The sequence below is a fragment of the Cornus florida genome, unplaced genomic scaffold (assembly GCF_030987335.1).
Source record: "Cornus florida cultivar Cherokee Brave unplaced genomic scaffold, ASM3098733v1 CherokeeBrave_3.0.0_Hap2_Chr09, whole genome shotgun sequence".
Classification (NCBI taxonomy): domain Eukaryota; kingdom Viridiplantae; phylum Streptophyta; class Magnoliopsida; order Cornales; family Cornaceae; genus Cornus; species Cornus florida.
In genome coordinates this window covers 65,304,234-65,326,441 of record NW_026775579.1, presented here as the reverse complement: position 1 = coordinate 65,326,441, position 22,208 = coordinate 65,304,234, and the positions used below count along the sequence as shown (strand labels likewise).

General features: G+C 37.8%; 1 non-coding gene across 1 annotated transcript; it reads right to left on the bottom strand.

Annotated features, from left to right (window-relative positions):
• Window positions 1-2,616: 2,616 nt before the first annotated feature.
• Window positions 2,617-2,727, bottom strand: LOC132275575 (small nucleolar RNA R71). Its single transcript, XR_009470680.1, has one exon. It is a non-coding gene; the product is annotated as a small nucleolar RNA R71 (small nucleolar RNA).
• Window positions 2,728-22,208: the final 19,481 nt, after the last annotated feature.

Here is a 22,208-nt window from a genome sequence, read left to right as displayed (position 1 = left end):
GGATCGATCCCCCACTATTCACAGAATTAAAAATGCCCTTGGGGGATCGATCCCCAAGGCTGTGGGATCAATTCCCCAGCACCTGGCAACATTATGGAATTTTCTTATTTTGGGCTTATTTTTGTAATTTATGAGCTTTAATAGGGTTTGTTACTTAACGCCCAGTGAGCCATTAATTTAGGATTAGTTTTTATTTTATTTAAGGAGTTTTTAATTTATTAATTAAAGAAGGATTTTAGGTTTTATTTTTTCTGTATCGATATATTCTCTCAGGAAAAACACGCGAAAGAGGAGAAACAAAGAACGGGCTAGGGTTTGGAAGAGGAAGCTCAGAGATGATGAAACAAATGATGGAGATTGTTCCGTTTTTGAATCCGTCAATCATGAGTGGCTGATTCTTCTACTTAGGGTTGGATAAACCCTAAACATGTAACCTAATATTTCTCTTTTCACTTTTTGGGGATGAATTTGTGTAATTAGTGTATAGCCTTGAATGTTTATGAATAAATTCTTCCATTTGATTATCTATGTCAATATTATGTTGTCTTATGTGTGTTTGATTGTTAAACAAGTTCTACACTTGAATTCTTTGTTAATTGATTCTTGTGATGGCTATGCATGGTATTAATTAGATGTAATCGTGTTTAAATTGATGAAAAATTACTTATATTTGATGGATGGCACTACATGTTTAGGTTAATTTATTATCTAATTAGTTTTAAATTCATGTTTAATTAGTTTAATTAATTTAATTGCAATTCAATTATTAGGTAAGTAGACCATCCATACTTATGTTTGAATTCCATACTTTTTGTCACAATGCATTATCTTCTAGATTAATGTAGGCTAGAATTGTAACTTGAAATGATGGATCATTCTTTGGATTGGTGAATTGCACTACATTTAATTTATTTGTTATTAGGTAGGCAATTTAGGCTTGAAATTGATGCTTCACACTTTTCTTTGCAAGTATTAGCTACATTAGAGTTACACTTAATTATTTCCCTAATTAGTTGAAAATAAGTGAGTTAGGGAATGTGCTTAGTGGTGAATCATACACCCTAAGTCTCTTTCCAATCTTTTAAACTCCATTATTTTATTGCAATCAGTTAGCTTAAAGTTAGTCTAATCACAAAACCAAACCTTTTTAGTAATCACATAAGCATGGAATTCAGTTGATACTCCTTAAAGTAGAATTCAGTTCTGAAAAACCTATAATTGTTTAGATCTCTTGGGACGATCCCTGCTCATTTGATACTCCATAGTATAAGTGTTTAGTGGTTTTACAAATTTTAAAATATGGTGCCCACTTGACATTATTTCTAAACCTAAAGTGTTGTGTATTATTTTGTGCACACGCTCGGTCGCATCATAGTTTTGGCGCCGTTGTCAGGAATCAAATGGTTTTTAAAAGAATTGAATTAGACATTAGTTCTTTATTGATTGTTTACTTTTAAGTCATTTTAATTTTAATTTTCTCATTTGATTTGTCAATTAAGTACTTGAAGGAAAGTGAAGCAAACGCTGGACTTGGAAGCAATTAAAATTTTTTTGAAGTTGCTTAAGGACCATTTGTAAGTTTCTCTATAATTTTTGTGCTTAATTGTTTACTGTCTTGCATGCTTTGGACAGCCCAAATGGAGGCTTAATTTGAATGGTTTTATTTTTAAGTCCAAGCATACCTTCTTGTAGAAGGCATCGGCCCGTGTGGAGGCATTTATTTGTTTTAAGTGCATTGATATTATTGAGGAGTTTGGGAACATTATATGTGGAAGTTGAAAAATTGAAGTGTTGGTGTGTTGACTTATTCTAGTGCATGCATGGTCGTAGATCACTTAATCGTCCTCTTACTCCTGTAAATCAAAATCTCGAAGTTTCCCTTCGGCATTTAAGAGGTAGTACTAGGGATAGTCATCCTAATTTTCCAAAATTTGATTTTTCATCACCTTTAATGGAAGACCCAATAGATCCAATTGAAGATCCCATTGTAGATCTTGGTTATGTGGATCATAACGGTGTGCACCACCCACCACAAGTTCATATTGTGGATCCTCAAGGTGTGAATCCACCCTTGGGAATACCATGACTAATCAATCCTGTGGTGCAACAACCTAATCTAGGGATGCCAAGGCCAAATGTTGTTCCCCGAGTTGGTGAGCAACAACAACAATATGTTCAAATGGCATACCCTTAACAAGGTCAAATGGCATATCATCAGCAAGGTCAAATGCCATATCCTCCACTCAATCCTTTCAATCCTCTAATGGTCCTTAGGGATCGGTATACTCCAAATCAATATAATGCACCCACTCGCATTCAATTGCCAAACTTCCGTGCTCATCATTATGAGATTAAGGCTTCCACCATTAATATATGCCCTCTTTTCTATGGGTTGAGCAATGAAGAGCCTTATAAACATTTAGATGAGTTCTTGGAAGTTTGTTCCACCGTGAAAATCACGGATGTTCCGGAAGAAGTCCTAAAAATGAAGCTTTTTTCTTTCACTCTTCGGGATAAAGTTAAATATTGGTTTAACAACTTGCGGTCAAATACAATCACCTCTTGGGCACAATTGCAACAAGAGTTCCTAAAAAAGTACTATCCCGCGAGTCGAACTGATTCAATAAGAACTTCCATTCGTGAATTTAAACAAGAAGAAGGAGAACCCCTTCATGAAGCATGGGAACGTTTGAATGACTTGCTACGGAAGTGTCCACATCATGACATTCCGAAGTAGCAATTAGTTCAATATATCTTTTCAAGTTTATCCGATGCCAATAAGGGCATTGTTGATGCTTCTTGTGGTGGAAGCTACATAGAAAGAAATGAAGATGAAATTTGGCTTCTTTTCGAAAAAATGAGTGAAAACTCAATGCATAGATCTTTATCTTCTAAGGGTGGTCACTTAGCAAATGTGGGAAGAAAGAAAGCTCTAAATCAAATAGACTCTTCCATGGAAAATTGCCGCCGAGGTCAAAAATCTTACTCAAAGGTTTGATAAATTCCTTTTGAATCAAGGTCCGGCAATTCAATCTTATCCTTACCATTCCGGTGAAATGTGCATGACTTGTTCTAGTTACACTCACCATACTTCAAATTGCCCTCTTGGACAAATCATACCAAGTGAGTCTCAAGAACAAGCAAATGCAGCTTTTATTCATCAAGGGAATAACCCTTATTCCAATACTTACAATCCGAGGTGGAAAAATCATCCAAACTTTGCATAGAGAAATCAAGGAGACGGTGCAAACCCTCCTCAAACTCAAGGTTACCAAGTAAAATATGTTCCTCCACATCTTCAAAATCAAAATCAGAATTCTCAAGGTTACCGTCCTTCATTCTATCCTCAGAATGTGAATCAATACTCTCATCCTCAAGCATCGAATTCTCAATCTTACTCTCATCCTCAAGCATCAAATTCTCAATCCTACTCTAATCCAAATTAAGCATCTCCTAAGAGTTCCGCTTTTGAGGACAAGGTCTTGTAAGCCTTAGGTGATCTTCGAAAAGATAATCAATTGTTTCATTCTCACTCTCAATCAATTGCAAAGCTTGAAACTCAAATCAGACAATTAGCTAATTCTTTAAATGTGAGAGAGAAAGGTAAGTTGCCTAGTCAAACTGAGACAAATCCTAAAGGGCAATTAATGACGCAAGCAAGTCCTTCATCAGAATTCTCTAAAAATGAGCAAGTTCAAGCAATTACTACCTTAAGGAGTGGTAGGAAAGTGGATAATAAGGTAGAGGTACCTAAGGAGGATAGTGAATTGACACAACATAGTGGTTGCATCCATCCCATTAAAATCCTATTCTTACTCCCTTGGATGCTAGTGGTTCCAAAAAGGACATTCCATCATCTTCATCATCATTTTCATCATCATCTCCCCAATTAGAGAAGTCTTATGAGCCAAAAGCTCCATTTCCTCATGCTTTGAGATAGACTTCATCATTTGGGAGACAAGAAGGAAAAATTCATGATATAATGGAAGTTTTTAAATAAGTGAAAATCAATCTCCCTCTTCTAGATGCAATTAGGCAAATTTCACCATATACAAAGTTTTTAAAGGACTTGTACACACAAAAGAGAAAGAGTAAGGGAAGAGACCTTAAGAAAATGCTTTTAACAGAACAAGTGAGTTCTATCATTCTGTCTAACACTCCTTCTAAGTTCAAGGATCCAGGTGCTCCGACCATTTCTTGTGTTATTAGAAACCAAGAGATTCGTAGAGCTCTCTTTGATTTAGGTGCAAGTATTAATCTCATTCCATACTCTGTTTATTTGCAATTAGGATTAGGCGACTTGAAGCCAACATCGGTAGTAATCCAACTAGCTGATAGATCAATTAAGAAACCGAGGGGAATTGTTGAGGACATTCTGATTAAGGTTGATAAATTTTATTTTCCGGTTGATTTTGTGGTGCTTGATGCTGAGCTAGTCCCTAATCTTACCAATCACATTCCAGTTATCCTAGGAAGACCATTCCTTGTCACCGCCAATGCCACCATTAATTGCAGATCCGGTATTATGGACATCTCTTTTGGCAACATGATGGTTAAGCTTAATGTATTTAAAGCAAGTCAACATCCCACAGATGAAGACGAGTGTTGCCTAGTAGATGTCTTAGAGAAAACCATAGAGGAGACTCTTCCCTCTATTTTTTTTAAGGACCCTCTTGAGGCGTGCCTTTGTGAAATGTTTGAAAGTTGTGGTTTTGACACAGAAGGATCCATAAGTGAGATTAATGCTTTAATGGACTTTGTGGCCACTTTGGATTACCCACCTTGGAAAAGCAAGAAAGAACATCTTCCTTCACTCTCTAGTACTCCACCAGTTCATTCTCTCATCTCTCCTCCTACTCTTGAGCTTAAGCCTCTTCCATCCAATCTCAAATATGTCTTCTTAGGCCCAAAAGAGACTCTTCCGGTCATCATTGCTTCAAATCTTGAAAATAACCAAGAAAATGATCTTTTGGAAGTGCTTAAAGCTAACAAAGAAGCCATTGGATGGAGTGTGGCTGACTTAAAAGGCATTGACTGTGATACCCCTCGGATCCAGACTCGGGTTGATCAGGCCTAGGGCCAAACCCGAGGGATTATCAAACAATTAATATTTAATGCGAACACAGAATATAAGTTGAAATACTAAGAAATAAATAATAAATGGCTGAAATGAATTCTAATAAAAAATCCTCAAAATATAATTATTAAAATCCAAAACTCCAAAACCTCCAATTATTTAACAACTCGGGAATCCCTCAAATGAACCCCCAAAATAAAACTCAAACTGAAAAGAAAAATAACTGAAATCCAACTCCAAAGCTAAATAAGATAGTAGTCCTACGTAGTCGGAGGAATGGAAGTCTGTATCTGCTCTGCACGATCAAGCTCTAACCTTTGAACTGATGAGCACCTGAAAAATAAGAGAGTGGGTCAAGCCCACATGCAAGTCCTGATCTACTACGATCCAAACAGGAATCCGATACGCAGATAAATCCTAGATAGACTTAACAATATCTAGAGTAGTCCATATATGTATAAGTACACACTATAGGACGCTCACTAGCCCAATAGGTCTGTCTCAGCTTGAGTAGAGATGCCATGCAAATCGCACATAATGTGGTCATGTGTACCTAGACCTACCAGGGAACAGCAACTACTGTCCAGCTATCCATCCTAGGCGATATATGTATCCTAACCATGGTCCTGAGACTCAAGCTCATACCATGGTACCATATCATATATATATAAAGTCCGTGTCCTCCCAATACAAAATATCACCCATCTAGTATAGTGGTTTGATATATGTATAACAATCCATCCCAGAAACCAAATTATGTCATTCAGTTATTTATTGACCTGACACTAATAGGAGTTGGACTTAACCTTTATGGTTAATCCACACCTTAATCTATGTTAGGTAGGATTTAGTGTTGAACTAATCCACACCTAGTATGCCACCATCCCATACCGGTGCATACAATCCTCCAATCCACAAAATTGATAAAAATAACATTAATTAATTTATCAACCGTTCTCTGAAATATGCATCAGTATAGTTTAATACATATATAATGACATTAGGTATTCACTACAGAACCTAAAAATCATGCTCCAATTATATAAACTGCTAAAATAAACCATAGCGTTCAAATCCTCCAAAACAGCCGATAAATTGATACAATTATAACAATTTGAGTTTCAATTAATTCCAAACTAAGTATAGATAAATATAATTAATTCATCATACTTATAACACTGAAAAAATATATGACTATATATAATTAGATTATATATATAAATCGTGCCAAGTTCCAGTAAGTAAAACTAATAAGACAGTGTGCAAGCTACTAGTTTTCTCTTAGGTTTTTCTTACTCTGTCCTTCAATCCAATTATGATTTTATATTTTTTCATCATAATACCAATCTTATATAGTCCCATACATCACTTAAAACAGTTTAAATGAAGTGCATACACCCAGTATAGCCCAAATAGCCCTAAAAAACAATTCTATAGCATTTTAGGAGAGAGCAGGCTCTTTTAAAATTTAGAGCTTGCTCAAACTCACTTAGAGCCTGCTCTAAATCACTTAGAGCCGGCTCCAACTCTTTGGGAGTCGGCTCTAAGGGTTTTGGGAGCCTGCTCTCCCTCCCTTAGCAGCCGTTGTCCGTTTTTCCTTTGTGTTCTTCAACTCCGGTGATTAACAGAGCCTTTGTATTGTGTTTTAATTATCATTCTAGGTTCAATCTTAGTCCTAGATAAATTTTAAACCACTAACATCCAATTAGAATATGTATGGAACACAAGTTTTGAAACAAGATTACAGAAACTCCGTTAGAAATTTTAAGCAACTAACCACTGATTAATTCAGTGAATTTTTATATATTGTTCTAAATACTTGTTCTTGAGTTCAAACTTAATCCCAGATTAGTTACAAGACATCCAATCGCATTACTAATCTCAACTAAAACAAAGCTTAATCATAAACCACAGAAAAAACAAATAACAGAACATAAAAGGTAATGCAAAGCAGTTATTTCAACGAGTCTAAACAAAATTCATGCATGCATAAAAGACTTGTTATAATGTTTATTTAAATCCGTTTTATCCTTGATTTAATCCTTGGAGTCTAACTAGGCATGCACAGAACACGAATTAAAGGGAAAGAGAAGAACAGAGACTTGCCTTGAGTTTCAGTTTTGAAACTCTAATCCACCATCTCTGAGTTTTCTGTCAATGTCCTAGACTGCCGTTCCACTCCTCTGGTGCTCTTGGTTCAATACAGAACTCCCCCTTGAACCCCTCTCTTAATCTCCTAAGGTTCACTATCCGTTTTCTCAAAATCTCTCTCTGTTGCTCTCTGTAGTTTCTCTCTGTTTCTTAGGTACGTGAGAAGAGTTTTGTGTATATCCCTAAAACCTTAAACCCGCATTATGATATATATACATATAGAACCAAACCTTAAACCTAATTCCAATTCTTTTACAAACAGGAAATAAAACCCTAAAAATCCATTCACTAACTATGTCGGCGATAACCGTGTAAAATAAAACTCTAATATTACTAACACAGTTAATTCACATAAGCACGTAATTAATTAACATACTTAAGAATACAATTAAGTTAATGAAACAAAACAAAATACAATTTAAATAACCAATTAAAATAAAATAATTCATTCAACAAAAACGAGCAAATAAACACGTAAAAACAAATAAACAAGCAATAAAACAATTAACTTAATAAAAATGCAATTAAATAAAATAATTAAATTCCAGGACTGTCCTTTTAAAATTAGGGGTATTACATTGACCCTTCTATTTGTATGCAACGCATGCACACGGAAGAGGATGAAATGCCTTTTAGGGATGCTCAAAGGAGATTGAACCCAAATATAAAGGAAGTTGTCATGAAGGAGGTTGTGAAACTTCTAGATGCGGGAATCATTTATCCTATCTCTGATTCTAAATGGGTCAGTTCAACTCAAGTGGTTCCTAAAAAGTCGGGAATCACAGTTGTTGAAAATGCTAAGGGTGATATCATTTCAAAACGCACCGCCACTTCATGGCGCGTTTGCATAGATTACCGAAAGCTGAATTCCGCCACTAGGAAGGACCATTTTTCATTGCCTTTCATTGACCAAATCTTAGAAAGATTGGCCGGGCAACAATACTATTGCTTCCTAGATAGTTTCTAGGGGTACAATCAAGTGGCCCTAGATCCATTGGATTAAGAAAAGACTACCTTCACATGTCCTTTCGGTACATTTCTTACTGACGGATGCCTTTTGGATTGTGCAATGCTCCTGCCACTTTCCAAAGGTGTATGATGTCAATTTTTTCAGACATGGTGGAGAAGTATTTAGAAGTCTTCATGAATGACTTCTCGGTTTTTAAAAGAGGAATAGAAGTAGATAGAGCGAAAGTTGAGCTGATTTCTGAATTGTCTCCACCTACTATGGTGAGAGAAATCTGCTCATTTCTAGGATATGCCGGTTTTTATCGCCGGTTCATCAAAGACTTTAGCAAAATTGCTAAACCCTTGTGCAACCTTCTTGCCAAGGAGACTCCATTTGTCTTTGATAAAGCATATCTAAATGCTTTTCATCAACTTCGCACTCTTCTATCATCCGTTCCCATCATGCAACCTCCAAATTGGTCCTTACCATTTGAGATTATATGTGATGCTTTCGACTTTGCGATGGGTGCTGTTTTGGGACAAAGGGTAGGTAAGCTACCATATGCTATATACTATACGAGTAAGACTTTCTCAGGTGCCCAATTAAATTATTCTATCACCGAGAAAGAATTACTTGCCGTAGTATATGCCCTTGGTAAATTTCGGTCATATCTTTTAGGATCGAAGGTAATTGTGTTTTCTGATCATGCCGCTCTTAGGCATCTTTTAATGAAGAAGGAAACCAAACCTCACTTGATAAGATGGATCCTACTTCTTCAAGAATTTAACTTTGAAATCAAGGACAAAAAGGGCTCCGACAATGTCGTTGATGATCATCTGTCTAGATTAATGGTTGAATCTTCTCCAAATCTTGAAATTCATGAATCATTTCTGGATGAACAACTCTTTCAAATCTCAAATGGGACGTTGCCTTGGTTCACCGACATTGTTAACTATCTTGCAACCGGCAAACTTCCCATTAATTGGTCAAAATAAGAAAAAGGACCGGTTCTTTGCTAACATCTGGAAATACTATTGGGAAGATCCCATTCTGTTTTGTTATTGCCCAAATCAAATCATAAGGAGATGTTTGCCGGAAAGTGAAGTTCCGAGCGTCCTTGTGTTTTGTCACACACTTGCTTGTGGTAGGCATTTTAGTGGAAAAAAGACCACTTTGAAAGTTCTTCAAAGTGGGATCTTTTGGCCCACTATCCACCGAGATGCCTATAACTTTTGCAAGGTGTGTGTTCGGTGCCAAAAGTTAGGATCAATGTCAAAGAGAGACATGATGCCTTTAACTTCAGTCTTCGTAGTTGAAATCTTCGATGTATGGGGCATAGATTTTATGGGACCATTCCCAATGTCTTATGGCTTTCAATACATTCTCGTTGCTGTTGATTATGTGTCAAAGTGGGTTGAGGCTTGTGCTACCAAAACGAATGACCACTCCGTGGTAATTGTATTTGTTAAATCAAATATTTTTACTCGTTTTGGTATGCCAAGGGCTTAAGTGATGGAGGAAAACATTTCTGCAATCAATTCTTGAAGAAACATTTTTTGAAATACTCAGTCACACATAAAGTGGCCACTCCCTACCATCCCCAAACAAGTAGGCAAGTCAAGGTGTCAAATAGGGAAATCAAGCATATTCTTGAGAAAACTGTCAATCCAATCCGAAAAGATTGGTCAAGAAAATTGAATGATACTTTATGGGCTTATCGGACAGCTTACAAAACTCCAATAAGCATGTCTCTATATAGACTTGTTGATAAGAAGCCTTGTCATCTTCTGGTGGAGTTAGAACATAAAGCACTTTGGGCAATAAAAAGGCTCAACTTTGATCTTGATAAGGCTGGACAGGACCGTTTGCTCTAACTCAATAAGCTAGAAGAATTGAGAAATGATGCCTATGATAGTTCAAAAATCTGCAAGGAAAGGACAAAAGCATTTCATGATAAATATATTGTGAAAAAGTCCTTTAAGGCCGGTCAAAAGGCTTGGTTATTCAACTCTAGGCTTAAATTCTTATCTGGAAAGCTTCGAACTAAATGGGAAGGCCCTTATCAAATCATTTCTGTCTCACCTCATGGGGCGGTTGAACTTAAAAATCTAAAAAATGAAGGGACTTTCAAAGTTAATGGTCAAAGACTTAAACCATACATTGATGGATAAGCTTTTCAAAGAAATATGGAATCTGCCCTCTTGGTAGTTCCCATTTACTTTGAAGATTGAAAGCATCTCACGTCTTTCTAGTGACGTTAAACACTAGTTGTATCGAGTTTCTCCTTCGTTGCATGTTAATTTACATTTTATTTTATTATATTATACTTTATTTTATTTTCCCTTTTCCCTTTTGTATATTTATGAATTTTTAAATTCGAAAAGAAAAAAAAAAATAATAATAATAAAAAAATAGTTATGATGAGTAGTGGAGGTTGGTATTTGATTTTATTTTAATTTTTAGTAGTATTATTTTAATTTTAATTTTAATTTTTATATAAATTTCATTTTATTTTATAGATTTTTCTTTTTAGTTTTGCTTAAATTTATAAAAAAAAAAAGAAAAAAGAAAAAAAAAAGTACTAGTTAGTATAAGTTGGTAAGTGATTTTATTTATTTTTATTTTTATTTTTATTTCTATCTATTTTTCATTTTAGTATATATTCTTTTTAGTTCTGTTTTTTTTTTTTAAAATAAAAAATAAAAAATAAAACAATTAATCTCCCATTGTATATATTTAATTTTATTTTAGTATAATTTTTTTTCTTTTTAGTTAATCCATTCCGTATGTATGATTGGGTTGGAATTAGCGTTTTGATCTAATCTGTCCCTCCGTATGTCACCGTCCTATACCGGTACGTACATGCAAATGATCCGTAAATAATGCAACATTTTATGCAGTACATCAAACACATCCATATAATCCAAATAGATAATAAACAGAATTTAAATAGTTCATCATATATAATCCAGAATCCATCCACGTAACTAACAAGACAAGGTTTAATAGTTCATCAAGTTTATTATCCAGCATCCATCCAAGTAATTGACAGAAAATATATATAATTAATTCTTCAATTAATTCTAGGCCAACATCTAATTAGATTAACAGAACCTAAGTATTAGTTCAGCAATCTAAGTCCAAACTATAACCCAAATAATTACAGAAAGAAGTTTAAAGGTTCAGCAATTTAAATCCAGGAGTTAAACCATGTATTGTTTAACAGTTCAATGACTAACATCCAGAGCATGAATAGATCAGTTTTAATAAATCAATAACTCTATTATGCATATAAATAAGTTTTAAAATCATAATATTGTCCAAGAAATTGCTAAAATTAATTCTAGCAATTCAGTTCATTTTATCCATCAATTGCATACTAGGTTGCATCTTTGCATACTATTTTATTGTTTTAGCACCGAGTTATAAACTATGCTACAAGTCCAATTTATTAATTAAAAGACTCCCTCATACATCTAAAATTTAATTTAGAATCATATTATAGCACCCTAAATTGTCAAATTAAAATTAGACAATTTAACTTCTTTCCAGCAGTTAACCGCGCACAAGTTGTTAAATAGAGCATTGTTAATTCCATTAATACAAAGAGGGTATTTTATGCAATACAAGACCTTAATTACATCCTAAATTAATTATTGAAACCCCCATTAAAGTTTTAAAACTGTTCAGAAACCCCAAGAGCCTAAACAGTTTCTGAAAACTTACAGTACGCATCAAAATGGAAAGAGCCTGCTCTAAAAAAAAAAAATAGAGCAGGCTCAAACCAACATTGAGCCGGCTCCAAAAACTTTTGGAACAGGCTCAAAGGGTTTAGAGCCGCCTCCAAAAAGGGAAAGCCCACTATTCTGCTTCCTTCTTCGTTTCCGATGATCTGCTTCGACCCCGGCCACTTTCTACCCTTCAGTTGGTTTCTAAAACTGATCCTAAGGGTCTTATTAATACCAAATAGCATCCCAATGGTTTGGTTCGACAATTGGTTTTATTACAGTGATTTAAAACCTCTACCGATTCCTTATGCGTTAACATACAACTTGATCTTCGATTTGCAGACATAACTACAGGTAATACTAGAACATATACAGATAATCAAAACTGATCTTAACCATCCTATATATATTCCATGACATCCTAATCCCTTGTTTATAACAATACGAATTAAATCATTCATTAAAACAGAACCAATCTGTAAGCTTAAAATAAACCAAACACAAGTCATTCAAGAATTGTTTTAAACAACCATATACATACTGATAATCAACTTGACATATATTTCGCAAGCCAGATTAGATTAAAATTCAATTAAAATCCTAGAGACATCTAGGTATGCACAGAACACAGGACAAAGGGATAGAGAAAGAATAGAACTTGCCTGTGATTTCAATTATGAAATCTCGGCGTTGTGGCCACTGTTTCAGTAACACGAACCTCTGTAGAGCCTCCTAGTGCTCTGGAAAAGTCCACCAAAATCCCACCTTGGTCCCCTCTGTTATTCTCTTTGCCACCCATACAGTGTTCTATTCCTTCCACCCTCTGTTTTTACAGAATTATCTCCCCGTTTTTGTGTTATGAGTTATGATCGTAAACCCTAGACTATAGCATAATGGTTGTATTTATAGACTTAAATTCTAAAATCCTAATCCTTGTAATAATAGAGACAGAGCCCTAATGTTACCCAAAGTCGGCCCATAAATCAACCAAGATGTATCCATGTCGGTTAAACACACTGTCTTCTTAGAGACCCTAGTTAACTAACGTAATAACCAAAAACTCATTTAACTTATTTATATCAAAATTAATAATTACTAAATTAATCCATTTAAACACACAAGCCAATTAATTTAATTAAAAAAAATACAAATAAAGAAAACAATCTATTTAAATCAACCAATAAAATAAAACCAACAATTAATTAAAATAAAATCAAACAAATAACCAATTTGACACATAAGCATCTAGCCACAAAAACAAATTAAAATTTCACACAAAATAAAATTTAAATTCCAATTTTATCCTTTAGAAAACTAGGGGTATTACATTCTTCCCCCATAACAAAAGGAATTCCGTCGTCGGAATTCACGAAACTCTGAATTATTGTTGTTAAAATTCATTTCCCATTCCATTGTGAATGCTGCCTCTGTATAGGAGCTCCACTGCATTCCAAACCCTCCACGAAAACTTATGAGTCCCATAACAAGGATACATAAAAATTATTAAACACGTAAGTTGTATTTAGCAATTTCCTATCCTTCCAAATTGTTTAAACAGGGTACAGATCCACATTTCCTCCAAGGTACATAGCAGAAATCTCATCCTAACGTCTTAAAACACAAATCAATAGGCTACCGCCTAAATGGAGAAACACCCTCCATGAAAGTCAATCCAATATATAAAAACTGACCTTCCTCAGTAACACAACTTGCTTCCGATATAGAAGACATCCCCAAATCAACTATTTCCCACTCCCATTTTGATTTAGGCAGTGGCAAAAATCTTCAATGATCTTTGGTTATCCATCGTCCACCGTTCGAACAAGTGTTACTCGTATAGACAGTTATATACATGTCTTGTCCTAAACCTGATCCCTAGAACTGACAGTTGATGTCTTGATGTTCCTGATAACCATTTGAGTGCATTGAGAAAAAAAATGTCGATTGTGAAATCTCATTCATTCGGACAGCACCAACAAACTACAAATCGCCCGTTAGTACCTTAAGCTCTAACTGAGTAAGGTAACACCTCCACGAAGATCAACCCCAACATGTGCAGTTGACTTCCTTATTTCCTGTGAGAACAGCCCGTGTCGCTGTTATATAAGCGAACCTGCCACTGTGAACTCAACAAGGAATCGCCGGATATGAATATCCGATCGGTTGTTGAGAGCATCCACCTCCCTATTCCTTTCCCCCGGGCAGAACTTAATACAAAAATGTGAATCACCACATTGAGGCATCTAAGTCGTCTTATAATCCCCTCTATTCATACAAACTGATGACCCACCAGTTCGCAGTAAACCAGAATTTAGTTGATGTAATAAAGACACGAACCAATATCCCAACTAAATCTTGACCCTTTGTAAAAGTTAGCAACCCCTCATCCAAATTCGTGAAAATGGTTTATTAAGTGAACATAGAAAATGTCTACAAGGGTCTCGTAATCTCGAATGGTCCATCTCGATCACATTAGAAATGGTATCCAAATCACCTCGTCCCTCTGCTTGCCGATCCTCCAAACAATTGTTTCATACCATGAAGCATTTTATGTTGCACCAGGATAAATAAAGAACTAAGAGATGTGAATCTCAGTCCTTATATCCTCCTTCCCGTTTGTCTACAGAAAGTATCAACTGGTCTGGTACCACCAGCTTCCGTCTACACCCATTGCTTATATCGAAGCATTGTCAAAAACTAACCCTGTAACTGTATCTATGCATCACCAGTTAGTGATAAACTTACCGATAATAAAATTAACCGGTAATTCCATTCATCAAAAGTTAACTCATTATGACTTTTTACACACACTGTGCACCGCTTCCTTATATAGTTGTTCAGTCTCACCTTCCTGTCCTTAACACGCCTTACTTCTCTAACATAGGTAAGTGTTCAGTTAACTCCTTGTCTCGTTTCAATTGAATATGAAACCTTTCCCATCCTCCATATAGTCATCAGCATCGGAGCAACAGCTAATTGTTGCAAAAAAAAAAAAAAATATCCCTAAAAATTTCCCACATTTTATACAGTGTAGAAACTTTAGTTCCTCCTCCAAGTGCAACACCAGCAACTCCTCCAAATGACACCCTCGTAAAATAATGTCGAGACCACGAATAGACTAATGGAGCTTTCATCAATCCACTATCCTCCCTCGACGTTATGCTAATAAGTATCTACCAGCACGAAATCCTCCATCCGAACCATAATGGCATTACAGTGATCTTTACCTACCACATCCTCACGAATCCCCAAAGCATTAACAATCACCATTATTATAGCGTTGTAAAAATGAATCCCTACCTAGCATATGGCATATCAAACTAATCATTTTAGATTATTTGACTCGTGTTGATAGTTTAACTATTCCATCCTAAATAGCATACCATATTGATGCATATCTAGGTCTAATAAATTGGCTAGAAGTTTGTATTTCTACCCAATCCTATGACCATACATTCTCAAATCCTAGTGTACATAGCGCTATTACCTATGTCATCAAAATAAGAGTTGGTTGATCACATTCTTGTGTCCCCAACCAATCCATATTCCCAATCCGGACTAATTAACAAAAATGAAACACGTAATAACAAAACAGAAACACATAACAATCAAAGATGAAATACGTAGATACACACAATACACAAATAACCAAAATATAATTCTACTTAAGACATCCTCCATTCCAGAGAAGAAAACCTCCTTTGAACTCAAATTCCCAAATTAGGTCACAAAAGTTCATTTCGTAGTTTCGTTGGTAATCACCCAATCTTGAAACCTATCCGTTAACCATAGCTTAACTGCATAATCGTTTGCCTAAACAAATAGCCAAAGTCTTAACCCTCATCCTCCTAATATACGGAATGCAAACCATCTAACGTGGCTTTACAAAGCAACTTAGAATGTCACAACCTAATCTCCATACTCTCCGGAATGTGATATAAAATCACGTCTTCGTTCTAATAAGAACTTCACCACATTCCGACCCTCCAGAAGAGTACCTCTCAAATAACTTCTGGAGAAATATTATGAAAAGTCATCCATATGTAGATTGGTTCACACCAACGCTACCAGTATCATTCACTATACTGCTAGTAAATGAGAGCACCCTCGTGCGATCCTTCATCTTCAAGCTTTAATATCCCCTTTCTTGGAGACGCTGATATCTCCTCCCTTTAAGATCCTTTTTAGAATCATACTTTTCGCTTGTCTCCTTTTTGAGAACATCCGAAGTTGTGTTGGCCCTGACATGCGGTGACCCAACACCGATATCTTAATCCGGTTTTGGTGTATACTTTCTAAGTAATGCCAACCGTAGAACTAAATCTTCAATCCCCTAGTTATACTTCTAGCAAAGAACTGGACAACGTACTCCTTTACTCCGTTGGGTCCGTATCGCTTCCACCGTGAACCCCATCTTCCTCCTAGTGTCAACCATTCCATAACTATGGATAGAATTGACATCAGCTCCTCTTACCGAAATGTAAAGTGAGTACAACGAATCCTAATATGGCTCTAAGTTTTTTTTAAGAGACGCAACACGGAAGTCCTATAACGAAAGACACTCCGAAGGACACTAGAACCTGGAGTGCTCTGATACCAACTGTGATACCTCCGGATTTCCGGATGCGGGTTGGCAAAGCCCACGCCCGATTACCAGTGGATATCAAACCAATTAGCAATAAACGAACACAGAATACAAATAAGGAAACAAAAATAAATAAAAATTTGCTGAAAAGAAACTAGAATGATAATCCAAATACTGAAACCTCAGAATAAAATTAAATTAATAAAGAATCATTCTGATACATCCAAATTCTCCATTTCTAATACAACTTGGGAATCCATCTGGTGGACCCCTACAAACTCCAACACTGAAATCATCAACTGAAGAACTCCACTGCTAAAACATGAAGAAGCTCCTATGTCGTCGAAAGAATGAGAAGCCGTCTTTGCTCAGCATGAACAAGATCTAAGACCTGGAATCGTCTGTTACCTGAAAAATAATAGTGGGTCAGGCCCATGAACAAGTTCTATCCTAACTACAATCCAAACAGAGACCCAATACGCAGATACATCCTAGATGTCTCAACCATATCTATATAGTACGTAATAGATAAATACATATCCACACTACATGACTCTAACTGAACTATGCTGAGGGTCTCAACCTGAATAGAAGGCAACATGCAATACGCACCTGAGTGGGCATGACTACCCAAGCCTAACAAGGTATACCTCAACCAACATAGCTAGCTATGCATCCTACTGCATATACGCACCCTAACCGTCGACTACGAGACTCAAGCTCAGATCGCAGAACCATAATTTATATATATAAATTCCATCCAAACCAACGTAGTGCCGCTCAACAGTTCGTTGCCATGACACGACATAAAATTAGGATTTAAATATTTTAATTAAATCCCTATCCATTCTACTAACAGAAAATATAAACAACCATCCATTATGTTGTTCAATTGTTTTAGTTGATAGAACATGCATCCATGTAGGATTTAACTATTTTAGTTAATCCATTCTGTATGTATGATTGGGTTGGAATTAGCGTTTTGATCTAATCCGTCCCTCCGTATGTCACCGTCCCATACCGGTACATACATGCAAATGATCCATAAATGATGCAACATTTTATGCAGTACATCAAACACATCCATATAATCCAAATAGATAATAAACAGAATTTAAATAGTTCATCATCTATAATCCAGAATCCATCCACGTAACTAACAAGACAAGGTTTAATAGTTCATCAAGTTAATTATCCAGCATCCATCCAAGTAATCTAAGTCCAAACTATAACCCAAATAATTACAGAAAGAAGTTTAAAGGTTCAGCAATTTAAATCCAGGAGTTAAACCATGTATTGTTTAACAGTTCAATGACTAACATTCAGAGCATGAATAGATCAGTTTTAATAAATCAATAACTCTATCATGCATATAAATAAGTTTTAAAATCATAATATTGTCTAAGAAATTGCTAAAATTAATTCTAACAATTCAGTTCCTTTTATCCATCAATTGTATGCTAGGTTGCATCTTTGCATACTATTTTATTGTTTTAGCATCGAGCCATAAACTATGCTACAAGTCCAATTTGTTAATTAAAAGACTCCCTCATACATCTAAAATTTAATTTAGAATCATATTATAGCACCCTAAATTGTCAAATTAAAATTAGACAATTTAACTTCCTTCCAGCAGTTAACCGCGCACAAGTTGTTAAATAGCGCACTGTTAATTGCATTAATACAAAGAGGGCATTTTATGCAATACAAGACCTTAATTACATCCTAAATTAATTATTGAAATCCCCATTAAAGTTTTAAAACTGTTCAGAAACCCCAAGAGCCTAAACAGTTTCTGAAAACTTACAGTACGCATCAAAATGGAAAGAGCCTGCTCTAAAAAAAAAATAGAGCAGGCTCAAACCAACATTGAGCCGGCTCCAAAAACTTTTGGAGCAGGCTCAAAGTGTTTGGAGCCGCCTCCAAAACATTTTGGAGCCGCCTCCAAAAAGGGAAAGCCCACTGTTCTGCTTCCTTCTTCGTTTCTGATGATCTGCTTCGACCCCGGCCACTTTCTACCCTTCAGTTGGTTTCTAAAATTGATCCTAAGGGTCTTATTAATACCAAATAGCATCCCAATGGTTTGGTTCGATAATTGGTTTTATTACAGTGATTTAAAACCTCTACCGATTCCTTATGCGTTAACATACAACTTGATCTTCAATTTGCAGACATAACTACAAGTAATACTAGAACATATACAGATAATCAAAACTGATCTTAACCATCTTATATATATTCCATGACATCCTAATCCCTTGTTTATAACAATACGAATTAAATCATTCATTAAAACAGAACCAATCTGTAAGCTTAAAATAAACCAAACACAAGTCATTTAAGAATTGTTTTAAACAACCATATACATACTGATAATCAACTTGACATATATTTCGCATGCCAGATTAGATTAAAATTCAATTAAAATCCTAGAGACATCTGGGTATGCATAGAACACAGGACAAAGGGATAGAGAAAGAATAGAACTTGCCTGTGATTTCAATTATGAAATCTCGGCGTTGTGTCCACTGTTTCGGCAACACGAACCTCTGTAAAGTCTCCTAGTGCTCTGGAATAGTCCACCAAAATCCCACCTTGGTCCCCTCTGTTCTTCTCTTTGCCACCCATACAATGTTCTATTCCTTCCACCTTCTGTTTTTACAGAATTATCTCCCCATTTTTGTGCTATGAGTTATAAGCGTAAACCCTAGACTACAACATAATGGTTGTATTTATAGACTTAAATTCTAAAATCCTAATCCTTGTAATAATAGAGACAGAGCCCTAATGTTACTCCAAGTCAGCCCATAAATCAACCAAGATGTATCCATGTCGGTTAAACACACTGTCTTCCTAGAGACCCTAGTTAACTAACCTAATAACCAAAAACTCATTTAACTTATTTATATCAAAATTAATAATTACTAAATTAATCCATTTAAACACACAAGTCAATTAATTTAATTAAAAAAAAATACAAATAAAGAAAACAATCTATTTAAATCAACCAATAAAATAAAAACAACAATTAATTAAAATAAAATCAAACAAATAACCAATTTGACACATAAGCACCTAGCCACAAAAGCAAATTAAAATTTCACACAAAATAAAATTTAAATTTAAATTTTATCCTTTAAAAAACTAGAGATATTACAGTTTAGTATATTTTTCTTTGTGTTAAAAAAAAAAAATTAATTAAAAAAAATAATAATAATAATTTGGAGATCAATCACATTCTTCGATAGAGAGCAACAAAAAAAATATCCTAAGTGGATTGATTCCCCAATCACGTGGATCGATCCCTTTTTACCTGCGCCTTCACTCTCTCGTTACACAGCAAAGTGTCACGGGCCTAGAGATTTGGCGCAGCGGCACGGCCCGTGCGGCACCAAGGCGTTGTTTCAGCTCGCGCAAGCGCCCTGGTCAGCCACCACGACCTGCCCTCCCAAGGATACATGCTGACTGGTTTCGGCCTGCCATGGCCTCGTCAGGGGAACGGCTCCAGCTCCCGACCAGTTTGTGCAGGGATGGCCAACTCCCTTCTTCATAGTCAAGTCCAAGACTAGCGACAAGCACCTCGAACTGAACCGAGTCGACCTGCCTGAACTCTGAAGAGGTACCATCCTGTGGTCCTGCACGCCCCTTCCCTGGAACCATTCCCAGTCAATGAATGTTCTTAGCCAACCAGCATGCGTGTCTTCTATGTTCATGGCGTCGTTAGGAATCGGATCGTGACATTCTCCCCCACCCAAATCCTGCGACGCCCTCGTCGCAGTGCGGCGCTGACTCCGCTGCGTCCAACTTTCCAAAGCCTGTCTCCTCCAAGTGGTATGCTCGCCTGCCCACCATCGCTTCCTTGTACAACCCCTGGCTGCACTCGCCCAATGATAGGGTTTCGGGCTAAAGGGACGCCCACTTCTTCGGGACGCAACCCCACGTTATGCCGCCTCCGCGACACCCCGAGCAAACAAGTGCCCTCCGGCTGACTTGATACCCGCCCTTCACAACGGTTTGCACGCCTCTTGAACTTGCAAGAACTTTGGTGCGCGCGGCCCTCCGGCCATCCGATGCGCGCGGCCCTCCGGCTTAAAGGACGCGTCTTCATGGGGAGATGGAGGCTCTCCTCCAACAGCATTGATTACCCACCGACGCTTTTTCAGTGCACCGTCTTCATTCTCAAGACCCCCGGATCGACAAGGGGGCACACCTTTGTGCTTTTCCCCAAGTCCTGCTCTGATACCATTTGTCACGGGCCTAGAGATTTGGCGCAGCGGCACGGCCCGTGCGGCACCAAGGCGTTGCTTCAGCTCGCGCAAGCGCCCTGGTCAGCCACCACGACCTGCCCTCCCAAGGATACATGCTGACTGGTTTCGGCCTGCCATGGCCTCGTCAGGGGAACGGCTCCAGCTCCCGACCAGTTTGTGCAGGGATGGCCAACTCCCTTCTTCATAGTCAAGTCCAAGACCAGCGACAAGCACCTCGAACTGAACCGAGTCGACCTGCCTGAACTCTGAAGAGGAACCATCTTGTGGTCCTGCACGCCCCTTCCCTGGAACCATTCCCAGTCAATGAATGTTCTTAGCCAACCAGCATGCGTATCTTCTATGCTCATGGCGTCGTTAGGAATCGGATCGTGACATTCTCCCCCACCCAAATCCTGCGACGCCCTCGTCGCAGTGCGGCGCTGACTCCGCTGCGTCCAACATTCCAAAGTCTCTCTCTTCCAAGTGGTATGCTCGCCTGCCCACCATCGCTTCCTTGTACAACCCCTGGCTGCACTCGCCCAATGATAGGGTTTCGGGCTAAAGGGACGCCCACTTCTTCGGGACGCAACCCCACGTTATGCCGCCTCCGCGACATGACAGAGAAGAGTCACGTCCTTGAGGAGTGGACGTCCCCTTGGTCCGAGGCCTATCATTGGGCGAGTGCAGTGCAGGGAGCTGCACAAGGAAGCGATGGTGGGAAGGCGAGCATACCGCATGGAGGCAGACTTTGGAAGGGAGTGGACGCAGTAGTGAAGCGCCGCACTGCGACGAGGACGTCGCAGGATTTGGGTGGGGGAGAATGTCACGAAGTGATTCCTAAGACGCTTGGAGGATGGAAGACACGCATGCTGGTTGGCAAAGAGCAGAGTTTGACTGGGAATGGTTCCAGGGAAGGGGCGTGCAGGAGCACAGGATGGTACCTCTTCAGAGTTCAGGCAGGTCGACTCGGTTCAGTTCGAGGTGCTTGTCGCTAGTCTTGGACTTGACTATGAAGAAGGGAGTTGGCCATCCCTGCACAAACTGGTCGGGAGCTGGAGCCGTTCCCCTGACGAGGCCATGGCAGGCCGAAACCAGTCAGCATGTATCCTTGGGAGGGCAGGTCGTGGTGGCTGACCAGGGCGCTTGCGCGAGCTGAAGCAACGCCTTGGTGCCGCACGGGCCGTGCCGCTGCGCCAAATCTCTAGGCCCGTGACAAATGGTATCAGAGCAGGACTTGGGGAAAAGCACAAAGGTGTGCCCCCTTGTCGATCCGGGGGTCTTGAGAATGAAGACGGTGCACTAAAGCGTCGGTGGGCAATCAATGCTGTTGGAGGAGAGCCTCCATCTCCCCATGAAGATGCGTCCTTTAAGCCGGAGGGCCGCGCGCATCGGATGGCCGGAGGGCCGCGCGCACCAAAGTTCTTGCAAGTTCAAGAGGCGTGCAAACCGTTGTGAAGGGCGGGTATCAAGT